This window comes from Budorcas taxicolor, chromosome 8 (genome assembly GCF_023091745.1).
Source record: "Budorcas taxicolor isolate Tak-1 chromosome 8, Takin1.1, whole genome shotgun sequence".
In the NCBI taxonomy this organism is placed as follows: domain Eukaryota; kingdom Metazoa; phylum Chordata; class Mammalia; order Artiodactyla; family Bovidae; genus Budorcas; species Budorcas taxicolor.
The window spans coordinates 35491788-35505656 of NC_068917.1; positions in this window are offsets into that span (position 1 = coordinate 35491788).

Consider the following 13869-nt stretch of genomic DNA (forward strand, 5'->3'; position numbering starts at 1 on the left):
GCTCCCAGTCATTTTTGCTGATTGTATAAAGCTTCTCCGTCTTTGGATGCAAAGAATATAATCAATCTGATTTCGGTATTGACCATGTGGTGATGTCCATATATAAAATCGTCTCTTGAGTTGTTGGAAGAGGGGACAAGTGTGTTCTCTTGGCAAAACACTATTAGCCCTTTTCCTGCTTCATTTTGTACTCCAAAGCCAAAATTGCATGATACTCAAGGTATCTCTTGACTCCCTACTTTTGCATTCCAGTCCCCTATTATGAAAAGGACATCTTTTTTGGTGTTAGTATTGGAAGGTCTTGTTTGGCTTCATAGAACCATTCAACTTCAGCTTCTTTAAATTTAGCTGTTGGGGCAAAGACTTGGATTGCTGTGATATTGAATGGTTTGCCTTGGGAATGAACAGAAATCATTCTGTCGTTTTTGAGAATGCAATACTTGGATGCAATCTCAAAAACGACAGAATGATCTCTGTTCATTTCCAAGCAAACCATTCAATATCACAGTAATCCAAGCCTATGTCCCAACCAGTAATGCTGAAGAAGCTGAAGTTGAATGGTTCTGTGAAGACATACAAGATCTTTTAGAACTAACACCCCAAAATGTTGTCTTTTTCATTATAGGGGACTGGAATGCAAAAGTAGGAAGTCAAGAAACACCTGGAGTAACAGGCAAATTTGGCTTTGGAATGCAGAATGAAGCAGGGCAAAGACTAATAGAGTTTTGCCAAGAAAATGCACGGTCATAGCAAACACCCTCTTCCAACAACACAAGAGAAGACTCTACACATGTACGTCACCAGATGGTCAACACCAAAGCAGATTGATTATATTCTTTGCAGCCAAAGATGGAGAAGCTCTATACAGTCAACAAAAACAAGACCAGGAGCTGACTGTGGCTCAATTCATGAACTTCTTATTACCAAATTCAGACTCAAATTGAAGAAAGTAGGGAAAACTGCTACACCATTCAGGTATGACCTAAATCAAATCCCTTATGATTATACAGTAGAAGTGAGAAATAGATTTAAGGGCCTAGATCTGATAGATAGACTGCTTGATGAACTATGGAATGAGGTTCGTGACATTGTACAGGAGACAGGGATCAAGACCATCCCCATGAAAAAGAAATGCAAAAGAGCAAAATGGCTGTCTGGGGAGGCCTTACAAATATCTGTGAAAAGAAGAGAGGCAAAAAGCAAAGGAGAAAAGGAAAGATATAAGCATCTGAATGCAGAGTTCCAAAGAATAGCAAGAAGAGATAAGAAAGCCTTCTTCAGCCATCAGTACAAAGAGATAGAGGAAAAGAACAGAATGGGAAAGACTAGAGATCTCTTCAAAAAAACTAGAGATACCAAGGGAACATTTCATTCAAAGATGAGCTCAATAAAGGACAGAAATAGTATGGACCTAACAGAAGCAGAAAAAAATAAGAAGAGGTGGCAAGAATACACAGAAGTACTGCACAAAAAAGATCTTCATGACCAAGATAATCACGATGGTGTGATCACCCATCTAGAGCCAGACATCTTGAAATGTGAAGTCAAGTGGGCCTTAGAAAGCATCACTACAAACAAACCTAGTGGAGGTGATGGGATTCCTATTGAGCTATTTCAAATCCTGAATGATGATGCTGTGAAAGTGCTACACTCAATATGCCAGCACATTTGGAAAACTCAGCAGTGGCCACAGGACTGGAAAAGGTCAGTTTTCATTTCAATCCCAAAGAAAGGCAATGGCAAAGAATGCTCAAACTACCGCACAATTGCACTCATCTCACATGCTAGTAAAGTTATGCTCAAAATTCTCCAAACCAGGCTTCAGAAATACATGAACCATGAACTTCCAGATGTTCAAGCTGGTTTTAGAAAAGGCAGAGGACCAGAGATCAAATTCCCAACATCTTCTGGATCATGGAAAAAGCAAGAGAGTTCCAGAAAAACATCTACTTGTGCTTTATTGACTATGCCAAAGCCTTTGACTGTGTGGATCACAATAAACTGTGGAAAATTCTGAAAGAGATGGGAATCCCAGACCACCTGACCTGCCTCTTCAGAAATCTGTATGCAGGTCAGGAAGCAACAGTTAGAACTAGACATGGAACAACAGACTGGTTCCAAATAGGAAAAGGAGCACATCTAAGCTGTATATTGTCACCTTGCTTATTTAACTTATATGCAGAGTACATCATGCGAAACCTTGGACTTGAAGAAACACAAGCTGGAATCAAGATTGCTGGGAGAAATATCAATAACCTTAGATATGTAGATGACACCACCCTTATGGCAGAAAATGCAGAGGAACTAAAAAGCCTCTTGATGAAAGTGAAAGTGGAGAGTGAAAAAGTTGGCTTAAATCTCAACATTCAGAAAAAGAAGATCATGGCATCCGGTCCCATCACTTCATGGGAAATAGATGGGGAAACATTGGAAACAGTGTCAGACTTTATTTTTTGGGGCTCCAAAATCACTGTAGATGGTGACTGCAGCCATGAAATTAAAAGACGCTAACTCCTTGGAAGAAAAGTTATGACCAACCTAGATAGCATGTTCAAAAGCAGAGACATTACTTTGCTGACTAAGGTCTGTCTAGTCAAGGCTATGGTTTTTCCTGTGGTCATGTATGGATGTGAGAGTTGGACTTTGAAGAAGGCTGAGCATCAAAGAATTGATGCTTTTGAACTGTGGTGTTGGAGAAGACTCTTGAGACTCCCTTGGACTGCAAGGAGATCCAACCAATCCATTCTGAAGGACATTAGCCCTGGGATTTCTTTGGAAGGAATGATGCTAAAGCTGAAACTCCAGTACTTTGGCCACCTCATGCGAAGAGTTGACTCATTGGAAAAGACTCCGATGCTGGGAGGGATTGGGGGCAGGAGGAGAAGGGGACGACCGAGGATGAGATGGCTGGATGGCATCACTGACTCAATGGACGTGAGTCTGAGTGAACTCCGGGAGTTGGTGATGGACAGGGAGGGCTGGCGTGCTGTGATTCATGGTGTCGCAAAGAGTCGGACACGACTGAGTGACTGAGCTGAACTGAACTGATGTTACTGCATAAAAGCATACCTGATTTAGTTTGTTCATTTTTGTATCCTACCGTTGTACTGAATTCATTAATTCTAGTATTTTAATTTTTTAGTGGTCTACAATATTTTTTATACATAAGACCATGTCATCTGCAAACAGTGACAGTTGAGATTATAGTGCAATAATGTTTGGTTCCTTTGGCTAACTTTGGGAGAGAATGGCAATTGAACATGGGAGAAACATAGAGATGACCCTTGTAAGGAAGAAGAGTTAGTTACACAGTGGTAGCTGGAGATAGAAATGAAGTCACATTTTAAAATAAATCATGGATTAAAGATATCTCAAGAGAAATCAAAAGCATTTTGATATAAGTAAAAAATGAAGTGATCAAAGTTTGTAAAATTCAGTGAAAACAGTGAATATATATATAATAAAAGAAGAAAAATTCAAAAATAGAAATTTAAACACAAAGCAAGCATAAGAAAAATAAAAACAGAATATAAATCAATAAAACTGAAAACAAAGAAAAAAATAGAAAACTAGTTTTTATAAAAAGACAATAAGCTAACTAAAGAATAAGAGAAAACACAAATTACCAATATCAGAAATAACATTGAGTCATCATTAGTGACTTTTGGACCCTTAAGGAGAACAATGAATTATAGGAGCACATCTGTTTCCATAAATTGAATGACTTATATAAAATGGATCAATTTCTTGAAAGGTACAAACTGTAAAAATTTAAGAAATAAGAAATAGATAATTTGAATGGGTTTATATCTATTTAAAAATGCAATCATCAATCAATAAGATTTCACAAAAGAAAGCACAAAGCCTAAATAATTTACTGGAAGATTACAAAAAAGTTTTCCTATATTTCAGAGATTTGTTTATTCTTTAATTAATGAAGTAACTAGTAGATGATACCACCAGTTCACAAGAGAAAAAACCAATACAGTATTGTAAAGTAAAAAAAAAAAAAAAAAAAAAAAAAAAGAGCAAAAAAATAAGTAAATAAAAACGTAGCTTAACCTCTTTCAGGAAGGCTAAAATGAATTTATGAAACACTGGTCAATATCCTCAGGGTAATTTTTATGAGTTTCTCCACCAGAGAGAATTTTTATTTTTTATGGAAAAGAAACATTGAATTTCTATTAGTATTCTACTTCTTTCAGAGTTTTAAAATGGCTCTGAGTCAGTGAAAGTCATAGATTACGTGGAAGGGTACTCTCAATGGGACAGTCATCATTTTTGTCCATTTCAGTGTCTTCACATTTTTTCTGATATCTGCTACCAATAAATGGTATAGGAGCTCTTTTAAAAAGCTAAAATTAGTTATAGAATATGAAAATATATTTTCTTCAAGTATTTTAGAAGTATTATATATATATATATATTTTGCAATCTTAATGAAGTCCCTTTCCAAGGCTACTACTAACATCTACATTTAACATCTATCTGAACAGTCCCACATTAACACACTGCAGAACTGAATGTGATTCATTTCACCCAGATTTCCCATATCCTAAAGAATTAATATGCAGAGGCCAGTGCTCTCAGGATCCTAACTGTTGAAATAAGAATATTCTATCCAACTTAAGTTCCAATCTCATTTATACGAGGAGAGACAAAGACACAGCTCCTTGGGTTCACAACTTAGAGAACTGCCTTTTTGTTTTAATTATGTTGTCTTCTCCCTAGGACTCAAATTTAAGACCTGGAGGATTCAGTTCAATAGTCATATAAGAGACAGGAAATGAGAAAGAGATACAAACTGTTTTGAGAATCTTGGAACTCTCCTATTTGGGCTATTGTTTTATCTATTTATCTACATATTCATCCAGCCTTCCAATCACTGATACTAGGATAAGTTTAGTATTACAGCTGACATGGGGGAGAAGCTTTTCATAAATTATAATAGCAGAAGGTTCCAAAATCCTATCATCTAATACCATTCCCTGGTGTTCTGTCTTCTGATCCAGAGAATCATTATGGTATCTTGTAGACATAGCAAGGTACTGGGGTGAAAGAAGCTCAGCCTGTTAGTTTTCATTCTCTTCAGACACATTATCATTTGCAAAAATAAGGAGATTGATTATCACAGCTTTGTGAGATTATTGGGATAATTAGGGATATATTTGACAAATAATATTTAATTGCTGAATGCAAGTTCCTTTACTGCCCCATGTCATCAGTCTAGGTCTCAGATTCAGTTCAGATGCTAGTAATACATAACTCTCTCTCTCATACTTACACCTTTATTTCCAGTCAGTTATTCACAAAAAATTTGTGTCCCAGTTCATTTTGATTGGTATACTAGAATAATATCCTTTATTTTATTATAATTAATTTGTTATGGTAGCTATAGTTATAATAATGTTATGATCACAGTTAGTCTTTTTATAGCTCATATAATTAACTTTTCTATTTTTCTGTATACTTATCATTAATAAGTTCACCTATACCTATAATATTATTTTTGAGATATATATACCAATCATTTAATAAATAAGCTATTTCTATACAATCACTTCCAGATATTAGATGCAGAAGAAACACTTTGTAATGCAATCTTCGAAGGCATCATTGTCCTAAATAAAATCAGATGTACACTACAAGAAAGAAAAATTGCAACCGGTATATCTAATGAACATAGTTTCAAATGTTCCTGACAAAATATTAACAAATTAAACCCAAAAGTATACATTTAAAAATACATATTAATTCACTCACACTCCAAATTACTGCTTCTATCAAAATCATTCTTATTTTTCCCTCAAGGGTAAACACATTTGCTAAAATAATGTTTTAGTGTGAGTAAAACAAAAATAAAAAATAAATGTTTCCTCACTTGAGTAAGTTTAAAATATCTAATTTTTCCAAGACTGTTTAAAGCAATTAAGTAAACCTATTTGTCACTAGAATAAAGGTCAAATAATTAATACTATTCTGTTTGGTTCCATGATAATTCATTTAAAATAATCCATGAACATAAATTATTAAAATATGACTTAGGGACCAAAACATCTAAAAAATTATATTAGACTTTTGAATTAAATAATGTGTTTAGAAATTAATAAAAATACTTTTAGTTATACTGAATAAAGGAAATTTGAATCACCATTATCTTCACAGAAGGTTAGCAAGGGCCTTTGGCTCTAGGGAAACAGATGTTTATTAATTAGCTATATAGGCCTCAGGAGATAGATTTATAATCACCATAATTTAATCTTCCCATCAAGCCAATTGGATAATGTTGTCTCAGCTGCAACAGAAGAGGAAAGAATTTAGTGTGCATTGAGTGTATGTTATCAAGTCATACATATAACTAAGCATAGTAAGGCAATAGTAACTTGGAACCTGGAAGTAAGTGATAGCATCAAATGATAATTTGGCTCCATTTAATAATGGAGATTTGGAAAAAGCATTCAATATTAAGGAATTTTGACATATAGTTTCTTCTGAATTAAAGTTTCTTTGATTTTAAGTGTATTCAAACACAAGAACAGAATATTTGGCTTGCAGTTTTTTAAGCGAATGGCGTCTTCCCTCTTCTCTCTCTTATTGCCTCATACACAGACACACAAAGTCATACAAAAATAACACGGGGGCAGTCCAGGACAACTGAAGATGTTTAACGATAGTTTGTGGACATAGGTTCCTATTTTTGCATTCTACCATCTCTATGTAGAATCATCTTTCCTCTACAATATATTTGAGATTATGTTCAAGGAAGAGAGTAGGTGCAAGGGCAATGAAGCCAAGATTGGGCCTGCTGAGTCTATTTTTGTTTCGTTTTGTTTTTTTTTAGTAAAGAAAGCAAAATCTGACATGCTTCACTGCTACTTTTTCTCTTTTTCTTTTTTCCTTCCACTTTTATTGAAGTATAATGGTCAAAAAGTATTGTAGAAGTTTAAGGGGTACAAAATAATGATTTGACTTAACAAACATCATGAAGTGATTATGATTATGGTATTTGTGGGTTTTTTGATAATAGCCATTCTGACAGGTGTGAAGTGATATCTCATTGTTTTAATTTTTCATTTTTGTGATGATTAGCAATGTTATGTACATTTTCAAAAGCCTATTTTGGCCATCTATATGTCTTTAAAAATATGTCCATTCAGATACCCTGCTCATTTTTAGTCAGATTCTTTTATTTAGTTGAGTTGTGTGAGTTCTTTGTATATATTGGATATTAACCCTTTATAGGATATCATGTGCAAATATATTTTATCATTCAGTAGGTGGCATTTTTATTTTGTTTATAATTACCTTTTGTATGCAAGTATTTTTTAGTTTAGTTTAGTCTTATTTGTCATATACAAAAACATATTACTATGACTCATGTCAAAGACTTTACTGCCTAAGGTTTCTTCTAGAAGATTTATGATTTCATGTCTTACATTTAAGTCTTTAATATACTCTGAATTTATTTTCATGCATGGTTTGAGAGAGTAGTCCACTTTAATTGTTTAGCATGGAACTGTCCAGTTTTTCCAACACCATTTATTAAAGAGGTTATATTACCTTCATTGTATATTTTGGTTCTTTTGTCACAGATTAATTGTCCATATAAGTGTGAGTTTTTTACTGGGCTATTTGGTTCCTTTATATATGTGTGTGTGTTTGTGCTTGTCTCATAATGTTTTGATTATTGTGACTTTGTACTGTAGTTTGAAATCAGAAAGTGAGAAATCCACTTTGTTCTTCTTTCTCAAGATTGTTTTGGCTTTAGAATTTTTGTTTGTTTCCATAATTTTAGAATTTTTTTTTTTCTATTTCTGTAAAAAAAAATGCTATTGATATGTTAGAAGAATTGCATTGAATATGTAGATTGCCTTGGGCTATATGGTTATTTGAACAATATTAATTCTTCTAATCTATGAACACAATAAACTTTCCATCTAGTTGTGTCATCTTCAATTTCTTTCATCCATGTCTTATAGTTTTCTTAGTACAAGTTTTGTACACCCTTAGTTTGATTTATCCCTGAGTACTTTATTATTTTAGTTGAGGTTTTAAATAGAATTGTTCTCTTATTTTTTCTTTCTGATAGTTAATTTTTAATGTTTAGGAATGCAACTGCTTTCTGTATATTAATTTTCTATCCTGCAACTTTAGAAAATTCAGTAATGAGTTGTAGTCATTTTCTGGCTGCATATTTAGAATTTTCTATGTTTAGTATCATGTCATCTATGAATGGTGGCAATTAAATTTCTTTATTTCTAATTTGGATTTATACATTTCTTCTGATTGCTATGGTTAGGACTTCCAATACTATGTTAAAAAAAAAAATGATGAGAGGGGACATCCTTGCCATGTTCCTTATCATATAGGAAATAGTTCAGCTATTCACCAGTGACTATGGTTTTATCTGTGGGATTGCCATATACAGCCTTTTTATGTTAAGATGTATTTCCCTAATAGCCATTTTGTTGAGACTTTTTATCATGACTAGATGTTAAATTTTGTCAAAAGATTTTTCTGAATCTATTGAGATTTTTATTCTTTAGTTTGTTAATATTATATATAGAATTTATCATTTTGCATATGTTGAACCTTCCTTGAGTCCATGGGACAAAGCCCTCTTGATCATGGTGTATGATCCTTTTAAGTATTATCACATTTAATTTGCTAATATTTTGTTGAGGATTTTTGCATCTGTGTCATCAGTGCTATTTGTCTGTAATTTTCTTTATTCTTCATAATAGTTTTGTCTGATTTTCATATCAGAATGATGCTATTTTTATAGAATAAGTTCAGAATTATTCCTTCCTCTACAATTTTTGGGAATGATTTGAGAAATATAGGTGTTAACTATTCTCCAAATGTTTGGTATAATTCACCTGTGAAGCCATCTAGTCCTGGCTTGTTTGTTGGGAGTTTTTAAATTACTGAAGAAATTTCACTACTGGTAATTGGTCTGGTCTATTTCTCTTTCTTCCTAGTTCAGTTTTACATCTGGAAATGTGTCCGTTTCTACTAGGTTGTCAGTTTTATTGAAGGTATAATTGTTCATTGTAATCTCTTAAGATCTTTCATGTTTCTGTGATGTTGATTGTAATCGCTCCTTTTTCATTTCTGAAATCTGTTCATCTAATCTTCTCCCAAGTTCTTGAGGCATCTGTACAATCATTACCTTGAAATCTTTATTAAACATATAGCTTATCTTCCCTTCTCTTAGTTCTTTTTCTGGGCTTTTATCTTGGTTCTTCATTTGGAACATATTCCTTGTCACTTCATTTTACCTTATATGCTGTTTTTGTTTCTAGGTATTCAGAGGTTTATGATTCCTAACCTTGAAGAAGTACATTTTTCTAGAGGGTATCATATGTATCTCAGCAGTGCACTTCTATTTAGTCACCAGAGCTATATGCTTTAGCTGTGCATCCTATGTGGCTGCATGGATCCTCCTCTTGTGGCAGTCTGTGTACTATAAGTGGTCTGGTATGTGTTCCAGGCCCCCAGTCGGTTTGGTTACCAGGTCCTTGTGCTGAGGCTGCCAGCTGCTGGTGCACAAGGCCAGGTTGTGAGATAACCTGTTGCAGAGCCCCAAGCGTCCCAGGTCTATTATTGGTCCACTGGTAGGCAGAGCTGAGTCCTGGGATAGATAGTTGCAAAGCTGGATTTCCTGGATTCCCTGTTGGCCAGTTTTTGTGTGAGGCCAGTACCTTAAATGGTATGTAGGGGATCTTTGAGTATCCAGAGCTCATGTTGATCTACTGTTGGATGGGGCTGGATCCTGGGGCACCTGATCTTGGGGCCCAAGGTGTCTTGAAGCTGCTATTTTGTTCCTGGTGGGTGAGGTTGGGGCCCAGGGCCAGTGTTTGCATGCTCGTGTTTGCCTGCTGATGGAGGGAGCCAGAGCTCAAGAGGTCTCAGCACTAGTGCTGACCAGCAGGAATGTGGGATGGGTGCTGACATGGAAGGCCACAGCACAGTGTTGGTCCTGGAAATGGTGTCTGCCTGCTTGTGATGGTGCTCTTACATAGGTGATCCTGGAGCTGTGCCTACCTATTGCTGATGAGACTGGTCCTGGAACTAGTGCTGGCTCACTGGTGGGTGTAGACAAGTCCTGTTGTCTCTGGCTGCAGGGCCCAGGGATACCCAGAGTTGGTGGTGGCCCTCTGGTGGATGGACCAGAACCCTCAGAGCCCTGGGCCTTATGCTTGCCAACTGGTGAATAGTGCTTAATTCCAGGGTTTCTGGTGCAGGGCCCTGGGGGTCCTGGGTCTAGTGCCCATGCACTGGCATATAGGGTCAGGTCCTTGGCCCTGGACAAGCTAGTTCTGGTTATGGACAGAGCTAGTTCTTAATGCCACTGTGGACTCAGACGGTCCTAAGGCATCTGGCTCGCTGATGGGTAGGATAGGACTGTTTCCCCATCCAGCAGTTTGCTTGTCTTGAGGTATTCCAGAAATGTTTCTGACAGGTCAGTGGATAAGGCTGCATTCCATCCAGGGGAAAAAATTCCAAAATATCCCTTGTCAGCACCAGTGTTCTCTTGAGAGAACTAGCTCCAAAAATGGCTGCCTCCAGTGCTTGTGTCCCCAAGGTGAGCTCTAGTTGCCTCTTGCCTCTCTAGGTGGCTCCCCAAAATCAGCCCATGGTCAGACCCAAGCTCCTTTCAGATTATTGCTTTTGCCCTTGGTCCCAGAGCATGTGAGATTCTGTATGTGTCTTTAAGAGTAGAGTTTATTTTCCCTTCATCCCTCTGTCTCCCAAAGGTAATCCCTGCTAGCCCTTATAGCCAAATAGTCCAGGAGTATTGTCTTCTTGCTACAGGACCACCAACCTGGGAAGTCAAATGTGGGGCTCATACCCTTTGTCCTTGAAAAGAACTTTTGAAATTTTAATTATCTTCCTATTTGCAGACTTCCCACCCATGTTTTTGAGATTTCACTATATTGCATCTCATCCCCTCCTACCTACTTTATTGTGGTTCCTCTATAATTTTGGATACAGAAGATCTTTTCTGGTCCTCTAGTCTTTCTCATCAGTATTTTCTCTGTAAATAGTTGTAATTTTGTTGTGCCCATGGAAGGAAGTGGGCTCAGGGTCTTCCTACTCCACTATATTGTCTATTCCCATATGCTACTTGTCAGTACATGAATATTTGGAGACAGTTTTCCATGAGTCTCTTAGGATTTTGCATGTATACAAAGGTACCAAGTGTTTTGTTATATAAGATCTTTCAAAGTATTATGTGGGTAACAGCCTTGGGAAGTAGAATGTCCTGTCAGAGCAGAGGGCAAGTTTGTGTGTTGTCCAATAAAATCAAAATAATATCTACTTCTGGGATAAAGGACAGTCACATTTACTGTAGCTTTTATTAAAGGTTGAAGTTTCCTAAGCTAAGAGTCCTTTTTCTATTGTAACACACTGTATGTTCTGGGTTCTCTTGGCTCTTACTGTATTGCCTGTGGGAACTGAGGTTTGGAAAATCTGTGAGAATGATTCCATCATGCCACCCTAGCAGCCTTGTGCATTTCTATGTAGACCACAAAGGCAAGACCTGACTACAACTTTTCTAAGTCTTTGCAGAATGCCCTGTGATCCTCCGGCAACATGAGATCATTTGATGTTTGTGGATAGCTATTATAAGGTTACTTTTTTACTTGTTTCCCATTTCCCTGGGATGCTGTCATGACACAATCTTTCCCTAGTCTTCTAGTTTCTCATGAGCTGTGAGACTGTCTGCCTTGTCTCTTTAGGGTAATACTGCAGGCTCAGGCTCTTAGACAGCTTAGCTACAGCATGACATAGGCTCCCCTGCAAAAATGTCTCCTAACACTCTCCCTAAGGGACAGATAGAATAGAAGCAGGCACCCTTACTACTCTTTGTTTTTGCTATTTGTGTAAGTAACAAACACTGATAATCTTAAAAAAATGACTTTCTTTTTTTTACTGGATCAGTTTTTCAGCCTTGCATTGGTAAGGCATCAGTACAGGAAAATTATATTCTGGCTAGTGCTATTTCTGTGAATAATAATTGTTCTTTTTCTTTGATCCAGAAGATTTGTGTCATCTACCAGCATCCAATAAACTGTGACAGGCACATTCGTTTAGCTTGCAAAAAGTGTAAAATACCACATCTTTTAGAATTCTTGACAACGACAGTGGCAGAATTGTGTCACATATATAAGCCCATCTGGATGATGGCTGGGAAGACATGATTGTATATATAGCATGAGTTTCCACCCAACAGCATCTACCATATAAAGCTAAATTCCTAAAAACAACAGAAAAGATCCGTATAGAGGCCTAATTTTAACTAGTTGTATGTTTAAGGCATAGAGTAAATTCGTAATTCTTGCTGTAGTCTCCTTAGCAAACCTACTAGTATAGTTTACTTATCTGCTTGCTTGCTGTTTTTTCCTTCTTAATACAGAAATCCTACTTAAACTGCATAAATAGTTGATTGTTTGCAATGAACAGAATCTAGAGGGGATTAGGAAAAATGTTTCAGAGCAGTTAAAAACACATTGGGTTCTTTCCTCTATACATAGGAAGTCATTTTCTGTTGAAGTCAGGAGCACTTAAACTGTTTTGAGATTTGAAAATACAGATGTTAGAAAAAGTTATTAGTTTAAAAAACGATCCTTTTAGGAGTTGAATGTTCTTCAGTACTAATTATAACTTTTAATGATTGTAAAGTGCCTTGGGAGACTTTAATGAAGATTGTAAGACTACATTTCTACTGTAAATTTCCCTTTCCTAAGCACAGAATAAGGATAAAGAAAATGTGTTTGAACACCCAAAGGACAGAGTTAGTTGTATAAAGTTCACTAAATGTTAACACTTGCCTAGTGACCCAGGAGTCATATAAGGGAATTACAGACACATGTTCTGAGAAATCTTTGGTAGAATTAATTTCCTGGAGTTTAAAAAAAAAAATGGACTGAGAAAAATTTAAACAATGATATCACTTGCTTAGCCTATAATAGATGTTACTTAAGTCAAAGTACTGAAGAAAGACACTATAATTTGTGATTCTATTAGGGCAACTTCCTGCTTGTTTCTAATCGACTTGCTGAAAATTCTGTGGCTTGCCAGCAATATACATCTATATGAAAATTGTTCACAAAATCTCAAAAGCCAGGGTCATTGGCACTGTAAGTTATGAGTTATATAATTAGTAGTCAAAGTATTGTTCCCCAAAAACATTATTTCTGGACTTGAAATACTTTATCTGAATTGATTCATACATGGTTCGTTTGTACTCAATCATTTAACATTTCCCTCTCCAATTCTTTGCTTTCTTGTGGTTGCTGCAGTTCAAGAGGCTAAGTGGTGCCATTTCTCTTTTCTCATCAGATGTGTGCATCATGTTATAGATAGAAGACTAAAGTATTCTTCTCTTTGGAATAAGAGCAAGGCCTTTTACAGGGTAAGTTATCTCTTCTACAGAATTAAATGGCTTATAAAATTAGGTAATTTATCTCCACAACTGATCACTTCAAGTAAGTAATGTTTATTTCCTGCTTTATTTCACCAGATACTTAAGATTGCAGATGGTATTTTGACTTTTTAAAATATCCTTAGGATATCCCAAATAATTTTCTGAGTTCTTTGCTATTTTTAATTTTAAATCTATAAGATTATATTGGTTTATTTTTGGAAAAGGAAAACACAACTTAGGGATGTGTCAAATGGTTTTCATGATAAATATATTATATATTCAATTATTAATCTATCTTTGAATCCTCATAGCAATTAAAGTCCAAACTGAATGTGATCACTAAATCTCTTTAAGTGACTTTATCTTTAACAAGAGGCTTGGCCTTATTCTTGTAAGCATTTTTAGGCATTTTGTCAATTTTCCAAATCAAACCA